The sequence below is a fragment of the Hyaena hyaena genome, unplaced genomic scaffold (assembly GCF_003009895.1).
Source record: "Hyaena hyaena isolate Hyena2069 unplaced genomic scaffold, ASM300989v1 scaffold_624, whole genome shotgun sequence".
Classification (NCBI taxonomy): Eukaryota; Metazoa; Chordata; class Mammalia; order Carnivora; family Hyaenidae; genus Hyaena; species Hyaena hyaena.
The window spans coordinates 839,068-855,311 of NW_024081258.1; the positions used below are offsets into that span (position 1 = coordinate 839,068).

The following is a 16,244-nucleotide window of genomic DNA, read 5'->3' on the forward strand; positions in this document are numbered from 1 at the left end:
AATGCAGAATTGCCCTCTGACCTGTTGAAATCCACAGCTTGTCTGGCCGTGCTTCCCGGCCCTTCTGAGGCCTCTCCCCTTGTCTGCCCCGGGTGCCCCCATCCAGTGTTCAGTACACCCCAACTGCTTGCGTTTGTTACTTGTCGGGGCCCCAGCCTGCCCCTGGGGCTAAGAAAGCAGGGGATGGCTCTATATTTCTCATTGTCTCCTGCCCCCAGCTCAGGCCCTGGCACATGGAGGCATTAATACACAGATGCTAAATTACGGTACCTTTTCTCGCCCCTAGGTATTTGCTCGCCCCATCCCCTCTGCCTGAATGCCTTTCCCCTTTCCCTCCCTTTTCTGCACTGACCTTTGGAGGGACCATCAGAGGCCACGTCCTCTGGGAAGCCATCCTTGACTCCCCCCAGACTGTCTACTGTCTGCTGTCACATACTTGAGTTATAAGGTCTTGGAAAGCAGGGTCCATATTTATTTCGTATCTCCATATGTGTTGTCAGCACTTGTCACAGGGGTAGGCAGGCACACAGTAGGGCCAAGAAAAAATAAGTGCATGAAAAATAATGAAAGAGGAGGCGCCTGGGTGGCTCAGTCGGTTGAGTGACCGACGTCGGCTCAGGTCATGATCTCGCAGTTTGTGGGTTCGGGCCCCACGTTGGGCTCTGTGCTGGCAGATCCAACTTCGGATTCTGTGTTTCCCTCTCTCTCTGCCCTCCCCTGCTCATGCTTTGTCTTTCTCTGTCTCTCAAATATAAATAAACTTTAAAAAAAGAAAAGAAAGAAATAAAAGAAAAATAATGAAAGAGAATTGGAGTACTGTGTCCCCTCCCCTAGGAAGCCAACCCTTACTCACCGGAGGCTTCTGTGCTTCCCTGGCTCACCCTCCACCACAGCAAGCACATTGGGCTGCCCTTGGCTTTGAGGAGTCTAAGACCAGGCGCTTCTTGAGGCTAAGATGGGGTCAAATTACCCTCTGGGTCTCCAGCATTTCACAGCCTGAGTCAGCACAACCTCTTACCTTACCTCCTTCCCTTCTCCGTTCCTCAAGGCTCTCCAGCCAAGCTAGTCTTCAGGCAATTCCTCCAACATGCCCTTGCACCCCAGGGCCCTTGCACTTGCTGGTTTCGCTCCCTGAACTAGTCTTCCCCCATACTCTCTTCAGGATCAGCTCAAATGTGTCTTCATCAGGAACACCTTCCAACCACCCCCCCCCCCCATTGGCCTAACCCTCTCTGCTTTATTTTCTTCTTGGGACCTCTTGTTACCTGAAATCTTTTATTCTCTTAGCATTCTTCCCTTCTGTTTCGCTCCATTGGGGGTTTTAATGGTGTCCAGTGGTTAGTGGTCTATGGAGCCTGGGCTCAAATCCCACACCTGCTGCGTAAGCCCCAGGTGCCTCAGTTTCCCCATCTGTAACATACGTGATAGTAATAAAGCTCCCTCATAGGGTCGCTGTGAGAGTTAAATAAATTACCACATGCGGCGCCTTACAACAGAGCCTGTCAGATCTTACCAGCTATTGATAGAAGGGTTGTTTCACGGTCTAAATTCTTCCGAAGCCCGGCATATGGCAGGCGCTCAGTAAACGTCCGGTGAAGGGCCAAACGCACAGGGGCACCTCGCAGAAGTTGGGGTGTTGGGAAGGGAGATGGAGGAAAGGTGCCCAACGCTCCAGCCCCGCATGCACCTGCCCCTCTGCAAAGCGAGGCTGGGAGGGGGGCGGGGGCCGCCCGGGAGGCCCTGGCAGGAGCCGGGACTTCATTCTGACAGCCAGGGGGAAGCACTGCGGGGGTTCCTGGCTGGAGACGCCGCGCTGGGGAGGGGGCGGGCCCGGGAACCAGGCCCGAGCCGTGGGCGGCGGGGGCGCGGGGCGGGGCCTGCGGGGCGCGGCGGGGCGGGGCCTGCGGGGGGCGGGGCGGACAGGCGGGGCGGGGCCTGCGGAGGGGCGGGGCCTGCGGAGGGGCGGGGCGCAGGAAGCCGGGGCGGGCCGGCTCGCGCGCCCAGGAAAGCCCCGCGCGGCGCGGGCAGGACCGGCAGCCCCGGGGTCCCCCACATCCCGCTCGGGCGCCGACGCGGCGAATGGACACGGGAGGCGCAGGTAGGACGCGGGCCCGCGCGCTCAGCGGAGACGGGGGCTCGGCCGCCGGCGGGGTTCCAGGCGACGGGGACCCCCGGGCCGACCAGACCTCGTTGGGGGTCGCTCGGGGCCCGCTCCTCCCCGCGCCCCGAGCGGCGGCGGGTTCGGTCCGGGCGCCCGCGGGGGCAGCGGACGGGCGGAGCGGGGACCCCGACGCACCCCTGCAGACTCGTGCTGGTCGGGAGACGCCAGCGGGGACGGCCCCTCGGGGACTTGGGGACGTCGTGAGCCTGGGGTGAGGCGGGGCTCGGGCCACGCAGCCCCGGTGTCCCAGCGATCACCCCTGCCCCGCGCGCAGGAAGTGGGTGAGGGTTTGGGGGAGGGGAGGGGGAGTTCCGAAAACTGAACTTGGCGGCCGGGTCGAGGCGTCTGGGGAAACGCGGCCCTGTCGACCCTTGCTCTCCTTACTTGAATGTTGGGTAGACCCCATAATAACAGCGATCATTCACTGCACTCAGTTTGGACAGGGTCTGTCCTGAGCATTGAACGTGTTCTGAGTTGAATCGCAAGATAACTATTTGCGTCCGCGCCGTGTGTCACGTCCGTTTTTCAGAGGAGGATGCTGTGTGGCCCAGGCGATTTAAATAACTTGCCCGAGGTGACGCTTGCCTGGAACGGGTGCCACGGGATTCGAACCCAGGCCGTCTGACGCCAGAGCCTGTCGCCGTCCACCAGTCAGCAATATTTGCCCAACTCCCCCATAAACGATTTGTCCAAGGGGTTTTATTAAAAAGGCAGATTCCCAGGCTGCCTTCACTGAGGTTCAGAGTCAGTAAATCTAGGAATCTGGATTTTTTAAAAAACCGACAAAATCTGGATTTCTTATATCAGGCAAGGCTGGGGACGCAGCAACCTCAGCGGTGGCGCTGGGGGGATTTGCAGATGGCTGCTGGGCCAGCACTAGCCCCTGCCGAGTCCTAGCCTCGCTCTTTGCCCGCTGGCTTCCAGGTTCCCCCCTGCAGCGCCTCCTCTAAGGCTGGCCTTTTAGAAGCCTGGGCATTTTTTTGGGATATCAGTGCCTCAGGTCCGATGGGGAGACGGAGGGTGACGTATACCTTTGTCGAGGGTGTCCCCCACAGTCAGGATTCCAGAGTCCTGCAGAGCCCCTTCAAGGGCAGCTCACCTGCCCAGCGGTTACGGATGTGGGTGCTGTGGTGTTGGGGGGGGGTCAACCTGCCCCAGCCATCAATTCACTAATCGGCACCCACTGGGCTCCTACGGGATGCTGTTCCAGGACTCTTCAGGGCACTGGTGTTTGCCCTCTGGGGGCTCAAGTAGGGATGATCAAGTGGCCGGGACAGGCTTCATGGAGAGGGGAGCTCCGAGCCAGCCTTGGAAGAGGGGCGGAGGAGCTGCGCTGGGGGGAAAGTGGGAGTGAAGGCGTGCTGGTAGCAGCTGGGAGCAGCTGGGAGCAGCTCAAGGCAGCTAGACACGGAGGGGAAGGTGCGCCCAGCCACGTTGTGGAAGGTCTTGAATGCCGTGTGCTGAGGAGCGTGGCCAGGGGCACTGAGCCATAAATTATGATGCAGATTCCCAGGCGCCTCCCGGCACCTCTGGAGCCAAGTCTGGAGGGAGGCCATGGGAAGGCGGCAAGGAGGGGAAAGCATTCGTGAGTCAGGCGCCCTGGTTGCCACACACCCAGTTACCGGCAGGTCTGGGATGACCTGAGGATTTCCAAATTCTGGGCGGCGGCTGGATAACTGGTGTGTTTTGTACAACACAGTGAGGGCAGGGAGGTGGTCCCCTAAGGCAGTCATGCTCTGATGAGGCAATGGGCCTGAAATGCACTGCCCAAGAAGTGAGTGGGGGGCCTGTCCAGGACCCCTCCGCTCCCTCCGTCCCTGCCCCCCTAGCCCCAGGATGGGGGTGCTGCCCTCTGCCCTCAGCTGCCTTTGATGGTACCTTCGAAGCCCCTGGAGTGCTGGGCTCCAGCAACCGTGCTGCTCACTGTTATCAGGCTGGGCTTTCACGGAAGCTAGGGGCATCGTGTTTTATAAGATACTTAACACAATTTCCAGAACATAGTACCTCCATGACACACGTTCATGACTCTTTTTCCCCATTAGGAAGCATAGTGTGGAGGTTAAGAGCATGGACTCTGGAGCCAGGCTGCCCAGGTTCAAATGCTGGATTTCCACTTGTCTGATTTCTCAGGACCTCAGTCTCCCCGTTTATGAAATTATAGTGACGGCCTGACACCGCTGTAGCAATGCTTAAATGAACGAATAAATGTCAAAGCTCCGCAACAGTGCCCGGTACTGAATGAGCACTACGCGTTTGTTAAATAATTAAAGGAACCCCACTGGATGGGATTGAATCGATCCGTTTTGCCAGGGAGGAAACGGAGACCCAGAGATGTATGCGGTGGCCCTGCCCAAGGCCGTATTATCTAGGAGTGACCGGGAAGGATTTGAATCTGCTTTTCTCCCCAGCCTGCGTTCTTCTCCACTGTGCCAGCTTGCTCAGGTTAGCAAGAGGGACGTCCTTCGGAGCACTCCTCATGGCCACAGACGTGTCCAGTCACGTCTGCCAGAATTCCTTTGGCGAGGCCAGAAGACAGGCCAGTGGCTTGCCTGGGCTTTGTGTGGACTCGCCCTTTTGCAAGAGTGCAGATAGGAGACCCAGGGGACACTGAAGGGTCTCGCAGAAGCCACAGGGCGTCCAGCGTCACACGGGCTGGCTCCCTGTTTTCTGACTGCATCTCTGAGCCCGAGGCAGAGAGAAGAGCACAGGATTGCAGATGGAAGGGGCCCCGGGTTCAAATCCAACCTTGCTGCTTCCTGTCTGTGTGATCTTGAAGCAGTTGCTAAACCTCGCTGAGCCTGTTTGCTTGTCACTAAAAGGAGTACGGGTGGGGGGCCGTTCAGGAAATAGTTTTTATAGGCACCTTGCCCACGGCTCAGCGATCGCTGTTTCTCTTCTAATTTAGGACAAGCACTTCTCCATATCCAGCACCTGTTAGCTCATTCACATCTTGAAATATTTATCAAGCACCTATTTGTTCCAGAAGCTACTGACAGAGTATTGGACAAAGTCCTTGCTCTGCTGGAGTTTAAATTCTAGTTTGAAGTTGGGTGACACAGCGATAGACAAACACATGCAGATCGACCACCGTTATCCCTGATTCTGAAATCTGCAAGTTCTGAAAACCAAGAAGTTTTCCTGTAACTCAGTTGGAAGGGAGATCGGAGGGGAACTAATCATGGGGCCGTTCGGTGTGTTTGTTTATCCCCCCGACGCCACTGCTTATGTGTCGCACTGCAGAGAAAGTGATGTGAGCCATCGGGGAGTGCTGGACCCGTGGTGGGGGGAAGACGTGGGGCAGAGGCCTGAGGAAGAGTGGGCCGGGAGGAGGGAACCACAGGGAAGGTCTCGTCTGCACCCCCCCGCCCCCCGCCCACTTCCCGGCCTGCTGCTTGTCCCTGGCTCTGGGCGCACAGTTCTGTCTAAACGCGCGTGCCTTTGCCTTTCCAAGATGTGGCTGTGCGTCTGAGCTTTCAGGTTTGGCCCCGACTGACTCGTTCTCACCCTGGGGGGCCCGCATGGCAGATCCCGGGGCTTCGCTCAAGCAGGCCTGGGCGCCAGCTTGCCGGAGAGGGTCACCAGCCTGCCGGGCATCTGAGTCCTCCCTCCTCCCTGCTCCAGGGACAGAGGAAGGAAGTGGGTCCGTGTGAGGGGGCAAGAGCGAGGCCTCCTGGGTTTGGTGGAGCACTTCCTAATATTAGGGGAAGGACCATAGTGCTGAGCAGCAGGTGTATACAGGGACTGACTACACAGCTGAAAGTAACAGGTGCACACGCATGCTGAGGGTCAGCGCCAGGCTCGCACTCACTCAGCAGACGTGTTAGGGACTGAGAACACAGCAGTGAATGACCGAGAAGCAGGAGCCTTCGTAGAGCTGACGGTCTCGTGAGGGAGGTGACCTTTGAGCTGAGACCTGAGGTAAAAAGACACACAGACATCCGGAGAGCGATTCCAGCAGATTGAACAGCAGGTGCAAAGGCCCTGCGGTGGGAACACACTTGGTGTGTCTGGGCCACAAGGAAGCTGATGGGGTGATGAAGTGGGCCAGATGTGCAGAGGGAGGGAGGAAAATAGGAACTAGCTACCTGCAGCGTCCCATTCACCTTGTTAAGTAACCTCCCGAAGTAGGAACTACCCTTATCTAGTCTTCTGAGATGAAGAAACAGGCACAGGGCAGTTTAGTAACGTATCCGCGGCCACATGAGTGGCAGAGCAGGGCTGGGAACCACACGGTTCCAGCATCTCCAGTCTTTACCACGGTGTTTAAACACCTAACGTGGATATGGTCGGGCCAGTACTGGCTTACAGGTGATCCAGTCATCACACAAATCATTTCACAGATCGTTTTAACAGCGAGCACCTTCCCGGTTGCAGACTGAGGATACGGATACACCAAAGCAGAGGGGGCGCAGAAGGGAATGAGGATCAGGCACTGTGCTGGCTGAAGACGGGTCAATGAGTGGGTGCCTCCCTATTTCCCTGAAGAGGAAAGCTGGGGTCCACGTGGTGACTGATCTGGGTGTCACAGCTCCAAAGGGCAGAGTCTGGATTCAAACCCAAGGCTGCTGACTTGGGGGGCATTTAACTGCTGATCAGAGCCACGCGGCCCATGGAGTGCAGGTTAAGAGAACTTGTTGCACAGTCAGAAGTTGGGGGAGCTTGGTCACCCAGAGCCATTTTGGAGAACTGGGGAGGCCCTTCTCCTGGAAGCCAGGGGAGTGTTCTGCCTTTTCAAAAAAGGAAACGGAATCTCTCTGGGGAGGAGAGACACTAGGTCTCTGGACGGGCAGTCCTCCAGGCCCACGGAGCCACAGCCTCTTGCCAGTCTTGCCCCTGGCCTTCTGGAAGCCAGATCCTCACACCTGGACAGCTGTAGCTGGGAGAAAAATCTTCCCAGAGATTTAGCCAAACTAACTTTCCAGTAGCATTCACTTCCTGGCTCTGGTTCTGCCCCCTTGGAAGTAGGAAACAGCTTGCTCCAAGCTGAGCCCAGTGTTTCTCTCATTCAGACTATCCAGCTACCGTCCTTTCAGCCACTCTGCCTGACTCGAGGAATTGTGGAGAATTCAGTCCAGCTTTGGACATGATCACATTCGTCAAAGTCTCACATAAAATCCATTGCCTCCCCACAATGTCTGCCCAGCCACAGAGGAGGAAGACTATCACCTCCTTGGATTTGAAGCCCATACCTTTGTTGATACAACCTGCGGTCATACTTTTTAGTGACCACATCCCCCTTGGAGCTTACATTGGGCTTGCCAGCTAAAACCTCCAGGTCTCTCTTCTGCATGAGCTGCTGTCTGTCAAACATTATTCCATTATGAGCTTCCTTATTTGAGGCTAGCACTTGTTTTTAGTCTTTCTTATTTTCTAGTAAATCTACTTCAGGCTAAGTGGCTATATATATTTTTTTCTTTGAGTACTCCTTTGGCTTCATTTCACAGGTCTTGTTACACATGTGAAAATAGTTTAGTTTCCCTTTTGATTAAAAGTGCTATGCACTTTTTAAAAACTTTTTGAAAGATGGGTGGATTTTTTTAAAGTTATCTTTGTATTGTGGGAGTCTAAATTTACTGCATCATGGTCAGTATTTGTAGCTTGTATATATCAACAATGGAGAGTTTGTTGAGATCTCCGTGAGATTCTCTCTCTGGTCAGTTTTTCCATATATATGTTCCTCTTGTCTTTGAAAGAACGTATATTTTCTGGTGACTGTAGAGGTTTTTGTTTTGTTTTTAATGTTTATTTGTTTTTGAAAGAGAGAGTGCAAGTGGGGGAGGGGGGAGAGGATCTGAAGCAGACGCAGCAGGGATAGCGCAGGTATAGCGGGGAGCCAGAGGTGGGTCTTGAACTCACAAACTGAGATCATGACCTGAGCTGAAATCAAGAGCCTGATGCTCAAACTCAACCCACCGAGCCACCCAGGCGCCCCAAGGTGGGTGTAAACTTTTAGAATTAGAGCTCTCAGATCAGTTTTGCTAATTCCATCATTCATGTTTTCTGTTTTTCTGTGTTTTTCTCTATCTGACTTATCTCCTGCTCTGATGAAAGATCTGTTCCTTTCAGCTTGACCTTTCTTGTTTTGTTTTGCTTTATTTTCAAAGCCATGTTATTCAGTGCATATAAATAGAAAACATAAATAGAAAAAGGGTTCATGATTTTTATACCTGCTGCTGAATTGCTCCCTAACAGTATAAAAGAGCCATGTTTCTCTTAATACTTTGCTACCTTGAATTTATTTTATTCAGCGTTCATTCATTCTGTACCTCTGATCTTTACGCGCATTTCTCTTGACCGATTTCCCAATTCTCTGCCTTCTTTTCTTCAACACTAAAGTTGAAGGACTTTTCTAGGACTTTTCCTTGACTCCAGTCTTGTAGCCCCATACATTAAAAAAAATTTTCCCCCTACATCTCACACTCAGCCCTGCAACCCACTTGCTTGGGAATTTTGGGCAAGTCCTTTTGCCTGTTTGCACCTTAATTTCCCCATCCATAAAACGGGGGTATGACTCACTTGGCCTCTCAGCACGGGTTTCTGTGAAAATAATCAGAGTAGTGAATAGGAAAGGCTCTGGCGTCCCTAGGCGCAGGTTAGTCACTGGGTGTGAACAGGGGCTGGGATTCCAGCCGGGAGAAGAGGGAGGGAGGACCACGCCCCAGGGTGAAGGCCACCAAGGGTTGGCTGGCTCGCAGGTCACAGACACACGAATAAGACACAGTCTCTGGCCTGGAGGAGCTTCTGGTCGGGAAGAAGGCCCAGCTTACTGCTCCTGGGACAGAGGGACGGGCAGGGGCGGGCCGAGGAAGGAGTGGCGTGTGAGGGCAGTGTCCCGAGGGGCTGGCATAGGAGGTGGGCACCGAGAGGGGAGTCTGGGGCACATTTGGGGCCAGGTGGGGGGCAGGGCTGGGAGAGCGCAGGGTTGGTAAGGACCCCACTTGGGCCCCTCGCCCTCCCCTACGGAGGAGGAAGGCAGGGGCTTGGAGAATTTGGGGGATCCTTCACATCAAAGAGCAGGCCATGCTGGGTCTCCAGCCCCACCCCTTCCCCATCACCATAACGACCATATCCCATAATGGATAAGAGGAACTAGGCACAGAGGGAGAGAACGATTGAAAAGGCAGCCTTTCACTTTCACCTTTCCGGGGTGGGGGTGGGGCCGGTGCACCAGGAAGCTGAGGGGTCTCACCGCCCCCCGCCCCGGCCCCAGTGGCATCTTGCCTCTGTTGGGGGCATCTCTCACCCACCCAACCTTAGAGGACACCAGCTGGCCATCGGAAGCCAAGGAGGGACCACAGATGTGTGCTGTGATTTTTGAAAATGGAACCCTTTCCCGACAGTTACAAATGAGGGAAATATACATAGAAATCTGGATTTCTAGCTTCTTTTGAAAAATCCAGAGCCCTGGCAATGCCCAGGCCTTCGCTGATGCGGCACAAAGCCTTTTGGAGCTGGTCCTGTGCCCGCCGCGGCTTGTCACCTCTCTGCCATCGGAGGCGTGGGTCTGCGTTCCCTTGGACACCTGAGTCGCTCTGGGGGAGGTGGCTGTGAGCTGTGCGCCCTCCTCCCCCCCAGGTTGTGAGTGAGGAGGCAGGTAAGCAGAGGTCGGTGGCCCCTGTAGAGGCCAGGGGGTGGGCTGCGGGGTCTCTGGGGACCCTCGTGGCCCTGAGCGTGGGAGGGCTGAGATGTTTGCGGCTGTGGCCCCTCAGCCCACGTCGCACACCCTCTCACCTCCTTCCCTCTCGTCCGTCCGTTTCCCTTTGCCTCCTTACTGAGCGGGCGCGTGCATAGCCTCGTGCATTTTCCCGAAGCGTGCGCCTGTGCGTAACCTGGCCTGACCGGCCCCCGGACGGTGCCCTCCTGCCAGCCCCCAGGACACTTCCCTGACTTCTGACCCCGGGATCCAGGCCCGCCTGCTGTGGAACCTGACGGCAGTGGAATCGGGTTCACTGTCTGGAGCCCGGCTTCCTGCATCCGGTTTGTGTTGTGGCAGCGTCATCACCCAGGGTCTCGGCGTTTCCTTGGTGCTTGAAGGTGGGCTTTTGTCACTTGCTCTCTTCGCTGTCCCCAGTGCCTCCTCCACCCGCTGTGGTCTCTCTGTCCCCTCACATGACTGGTGAGCCAAGTGGTGCTGTCCTTACCTCACAGACGAGGAGACCGAGGCTCTTAGAGGGCCCCTGGCTTCAAGGCCTCTTAGACCATCAGGGCAGGGCCTGCACACTCAGGCCGAGTCGTGCTTCTGTGTCTCTGACGCGCTGAGGCCCCTGCCCACGGGGGTGGCCGCACGTGCCTGCGTGCCCCTGACTGTGCTGGGGATCATATGGGGGGTGGGGTGGATGCAGGACGGACTCCAGGGAGGGGACCTCTGTCCCCAGCACCTGTCTGCACACAGAAAGCGAACAGGGCTCTCTTACCTGTGCTGACACTGACGCACTACCTGCCGGCTTTGGGTTTACCCAGGGGCCAAAGTCCTGGTCACTGTTGAAACAAGTTCACAGATGAAGGCTGGGCAAACAGGGGCAGAGGCCAAGTTCCAGCTCACTCCCTTCCTGCCGGGTCACCTCGGGTGATCTCTGAATGCCTCTGAGCCTCAGTTTCCCTCTCTGTGCGGGGGCAGGGGGTGGGGGCGTTTGACCACTTCTCCTACATGGGGCTTTGCCAGCACGAGCAAACAGAGGTGTAGAGAAGGAGCGAACCTGGCCATGGCTGCTTCCTCCGGGCTGTCCTCCAGAGCCAGGAGGCCCGGCTTCAAATCCGGACGCCCCAAGTACTAGCTGTGCATCCGTAGGTGGGGTCCAGAGCCTCCGGGTGTCACTGCCCCTGTGTCTGCCGTGGGGACGGTACTGAGTGCACCTTGGGTTGCTGTTGGGTAAAGGAGTCGGTGCCGCTGTCCGCGCCCGGCAGAGCCTCCCATGGCCGAGACAGAGGCCGGTCAGTTTGGGAGGTGGGGCGGGCCCCATGGACAGAGCGCCGGAGGAACGGGGGGACACACGGGGCAATCACGGTGACTTCTGCGGACCTCAGGAAGCAGGCCGCTGGGAGCCACGGCTGTCCCTGAGACAACCCAAATCTAATCAGCATCCTGGGGCCAGATGTCATCATCGTGGTAATGCCCCAATTACCAGCATTCTGCGGTCAGTGCCCCCCGGGTGGCCAAGATCGCTGCCTGCATTAAGGTATTTAAGGAAATTCTGAGCCAGAATTGGTGGTCAGTGTTTATCTAGCTGTGAGAGGTGGAAAATTCCAGCTTGTGGGGCTGTGTCCCTGCGTTCCTGAGGGATGGCTGCTCAGCGGCCTCCCTGCGTTGAGCGATGCCTGTGGACCCTCCACTGTGTCGGCTCTGGGGTGTCGGCTAAGCAGAGAAATGGCCTTGCAAGTGACGGGCGCCGCTGGCTGTTCCTGACCCCTGAGGCCCAGCCTCCTCCCCGGGGCCTCCAGGACCTGCTGAGGATGGGTGTGCCTTCCGGCCTCCCCGGCGACCCCATTGCCAGCTTGGATTCAGTGTATGCACAGTCAGCGTGAGTGTCCACGCTGCCATAATGTGGCCAGCCTGTCCCCAAGATGCTGCCCCCGCCAGCGGGTCTGGCCCAGCCATGTCTTGTGAAGGAGGTCCGTGGCCTCCAGCCCCCTCCTGTCCCCCTCAGACGACGCATCCCCCTGGGCTTCAGACACAGCTGGTGACCTTCAGGCCAGTCTGCAGCCCCAGCCTACCTGCTGAGCTCCAGGCCAGTGGAACATACGGCCTCCTGGACTGGATGCCCCCTCCCGCCCCAGGGGCCCACCACCTGCTTCAACTCCCCCTGTCCCAGCATGGGGAGGGCGCCTGATCTTCCTGCACCCACTGCCTGCCATCAGCAAGTTCGCCCCCCCTCCCATGCAGGGCTGGGCCTGCCCCCCTTCTCCAGCAGCACCCACCGCGCCCCCCAGCCTGTCCAGCTCGGTCTCGAACCCACAGCCCTTCTCCACACCCAACGTGGAGTGCACTTCGTGGCAGGTGTACCTGCCCCTCTCCTGCCTAACAGCCTTCAGGGGCTCCCTGCTGTCCTGGGGACAGACGCAGCCTCAGTCACGTCCTGTGCCCCGTTGCCCTCTTCTTCTATCCGTCCCTGCAGCCAAGGGCAGGTCTTGCGGCCTGGGGGATGGGCCATGCCCTCCACCCTCCCCTGCTAGTCACTCATTCTTTGCTCATCACTTCCCCCATCTCTTTCCTTCTCCCGAGACTCATCAGGATCAAAAACGGGCTTGTTATTGTAGTCCCCTCGTAGCAAGGACTTCAGGCACCGAGAGCAGTGGTTGGCACTGAGGGAGCACACTGCCCAAGTGTAGAACAGACTAGAAGGCGCGTGGTTGCTTATTGAGGGGGTGTGCTGCGCCGGCCGCCGGGCTTGGCCTTCTGCTTACAGAGGATGAGACGTGGCCTGTCCTCATGGAGCCCACGGCACCTCCCCTGCGTGGGATGGTCTTCTTCTGCACACACCACACCGCCCCTGCCCTCCCCTGGGGAGTCCCTCCAGGAACAGTTGACCCTCAGGGCCCGTGTGGGTCCTCCCTGACGGCTGCCTTTCCTGATGCTGTTCCCACAGCCCCTCTGCAGACATGTTCCCGCGTGGGTCCCTCCCACACCCCATGCCATCCCCTTTTGGTGGCTCAGGCCAAACGAGAGTCATTCTCGACCCTGATTCCCTCTCTTCTCTCACCCCCTTCCCCCCCCACCCCAAAGTCTGTTCTGCCAGCGTATGCCGTTGGCTGTACCTTTGACAGGTCTAGAATCCAGCCTGCTCTTACGGACCCTTGCCGGCACCTGCTGCCTGGACCAGTGCGCTGGCCTCCTCACAGTCCCTGCCTCTGCCCTTGACCCCATGGGCCCCGCAGACCACATAACCGGAGAGGTGGTTCCAGGGTCTCGTCCTGTCACGTCTCTGCTCAGAAAGCTCCAGTGACTTGTCTTTTCAAGTACTTGTCAGAGAGAGGAAGGTAGAAGTGAGTGGCTTCTTCTGCATCTGCGGGTGCTGGCGCATAGTAGGCGCTCCAGAACACCTGCAGCGAGAATGCACACGGGCGAGGGACCGAGGGCCGGGAGCACGCAGTAGGTGCACGGGGAAGCCTGCTGGGCTAGGCTGGCCAAGGTGGCTGGTTCTCGCCCCCCAGTAGTAGGGCAAGAGGAGCCCCCGGTTGGAGGCTGCCTCCCCTCCCCTCCCCTGCTTGTGGTCTTGGGGCCCCGGCCTGGCCTGCCTCACTGGCCAGGCGGGGCCGCTGACGTGCCTGTGGGTTCCGGGAACCCTGCTGGGCAGCAGTTCTGGGAAGGCGGCCGCTGGGAGAGAAGTGTGGCCCTGGCTCCCTGCCAGGCTGGCCCAGCTGGCCCAGAGGCCAGAGGAAGCTCCCGGCTGGCTTAAAACAGTGGAGCCCCAGGGGCTGGTGGCTCCCCCCAGGGAGGCCCCCCTGCAGCCCCCGCTGTCATTGGCTTCCTCTTCACACGCGCTCATCATGGGACTGGCCACGTCCTGTCTGCCCGGCCAGCCCCCGCTGCCAGCCGGTTTGCGGTCAGAGAAGGAAGAGGAGTGGGGTGCGGGAGGCCTTGCACCCTTATGGGCTCCAGAAGGGCCTGCTCGGTCACGGCCAGACTGCCGCTGGCCTTGACGTTTCAAGACTGGCCTCTCACCTCCTCCCAGATACAAAGAGTGAGGTGAGTGCATTTCACTGCCGGCTGGAGGGTTCTCCCACTGGGAGCGCTTCTGACCTCTTCCCCAAGCGCTGCTTCCTACCTCTCTGACCTTGACTTTGTCACTTGCCCGTCTCTAGGCCTCAGTTTTGGCCATCACACCACCTGCGAGAGTGGCAGGGATTGCGTTTCAAGAGGCAGCAAATACAAGGGGTCAGGGTTGTGGCTTCTGGAGTGAGGCTGCCTGGGTTCAAATCCTAGCTCTGGAACTTGTCGGTGCCCCAGTTCCTCTCCTGTGTAAAATGGGGGGTTCAGTGTTAACCTACCTTGCAGAGTTGTATGCATAGCAATCATCATGAGCAAAAGCTTGGCACCCCATGCTTAAGAATAGATCATGGGATTAGTTATTCTTGAATTTTAACCTATTGCTCATTTAATGGGTATTTACTGAGCACTTACTGTGTATCTGTCAGGCACTATTCAGGTCCTGGGGACAAAGCAATGACTATAAAGCTCTGTCTTCATGGGTTTGCATTCTCACAGGGTTTGGGGGAACAAACAGTACATATATAGACAAATAATTAAATGTGATGGGTGATCTTTTATATTCAGTACATTATGAACTAGCAGATGAGTGGGGCTGTTTCATATTTTGCCAGCATGGAATACTTCTTGGGTGAATAATCTAGGCCCTTTGCCTGTTTTTCTTGATGGGGTGTTAATCTTACTGATTTGTGAGGTCTCTTTATATACAAAGGCCATTAACTGTCTGCGATGTAGATTGTTATCTTTTTCTAGTCTTTGCTTGCTTTTTTTTTTTTTTAATCTGAGGGGGCGGGGAGGGGGGAGAGGTAGAGGCAGAGAGAGAGAGAATCTTAAAAAGCCTCCACACTCATCACAGCACCTCAACACAGGGCTCGATCCCACAATCCTGGGATCAGGACCTGAGCTGAAATCAAGAGTCAACCAACGGAGCCACCTGGCATCCTGCCTTTTTTTTTTTTTTTAATGGTGCATTTTGATCTGGGGAAGTTGAAAACATTTGTGCCATGAGGTCTTTGCCATCTACGTTCTGGAATGAAATAAACATTCACGTGTATAACCTCGGTGGTATGAACAGAGGTGGTGATGAGCACGTGACAGACACTAACAGGGTGCTGTGATGAACAGTAATGGGGGACCTCTCAGTAGGTGGGGTTTCTGGGCGTCAAGGCCAGTGAGGTCCAAAGGCTTGTGGGGGATGGGGATGGGGTAGGAGGGAATGGTAGACATGTCATGGGCTAGATCATCCAGGGGCTTAAGGGTTTGTTTGTTTGGTTTTGGTTTTGATTTTGGTTTTCGCATTTTCTCACACTTTTTATTTTAAGGTAATTGTAGACACACACGCAGTTGTAAGAAATAGTAGAGTCAGTTTCCCTCTTGCAAACTACAGTAGCCTAACCGGGATACTGACATTGATACGATGCGCTGAGCACCTGTTTTACGTACCCATTTGTGCGCGTGTGTGCGTGCGCGTGTTTAGTTCTACGCACTTTTGCCCCATGTGCAGGTCTCTGTCTCCAGCACGGCAGCCACGATTCGAAGATCCCGGTGTTGCCCTTTTATAGCCACACGGACCTCCCTTCCTACCCGCCGACCGTGAATCTGCTCCCCGTTTCCGTAATTTTGTCATTTCAAGAATGTTACATAAATGGAATCGCACAGGGAACACCCTTTTGGGTTGGCTGTTTACACCCTCGGGCTTGGGTCTAATGCTGAGTCGGAGGTGCTCCTGTTGGATGGGCCATGAACCCCGGGCACCCCTGTCCCTGGGTGAGGACACCCTTTGGGAGCCAGAGGCTAATGAAGGGCTTGAGCAAGCAGTTCATGGCCTGGTTTCTGACTTTAAAATGACTCTGCCAGGAGCGCCCAAGGGCTCAGTCGGTGAAGCATCTGACTTCGGCTCAGGTCATGATCTCATGGTTTATGGGTTCGATCCCCGTGTAGGGGCTCCACGCTGACAGTGTGAAGCCTGCTTGGGATTCTCTCCCTCTCTCTGTCTCTCTCTCTCTCTGCCTCTCCCCCACCCGCTCTCCCTCTTTCTCTCTCGAAAATAAATAAACTTAAAAAAAAAAAAGATTCTGCCTGCAGTGTGGCAAAGAGATGAGGTGACTCATGTCAGCCGCTAACTCCTTACCACCCGCCCCTGCCCCATCATTCTCTGCGCCCCAGACTAGCTCTTTGGGAAATCTTGCCACAACCCTGTTCAAAGACCCTTAAGGGGCACTTGGGTCGCTCAATTTGTTGGGCATCCGACTTTGACTCAGGTCATAATCTCATAGTTTGTGAGTTCGAGCCCCACATCGGGCTCTGTGCTGACAGCTCAGAGCCCGGAGCCTGCTTCAGATTCTGTGTCTCCCTCTCTCTCTGCCTCTCCCCAGCTCG

General features: G+C 56.4%; 1 protein-coding gene across 4 annotated transcripts in view; it reads left to right on the top strand.

Annotated features, from left to right (window-relative positions):
* The first annotated feature begins 1,988 nt into the window (after window positions 1-1,988).
* Window positions 1,989-16,244, top strand: part of IL4R (interleukin 4 receptor) — a 40,150-nt gene continuing 25,894 nt past the window's right edge. For 3 of the 4 annotated variants that reach the window (XM_039257529.1, XM_039257528.1, XM_039257532.1), the window contains exon 1: window positions 1,989-2,098. The gene's annotated coding sequence lies outside the window, so the exon portion shown is untranslated. Of the gene's footprint in view, window positions 2,099-13,724; window positions 13,845-16,244 lie in introns of those variants that run through there. The other variant, XM_039257531.1, reaches the window with a different exon arrangement.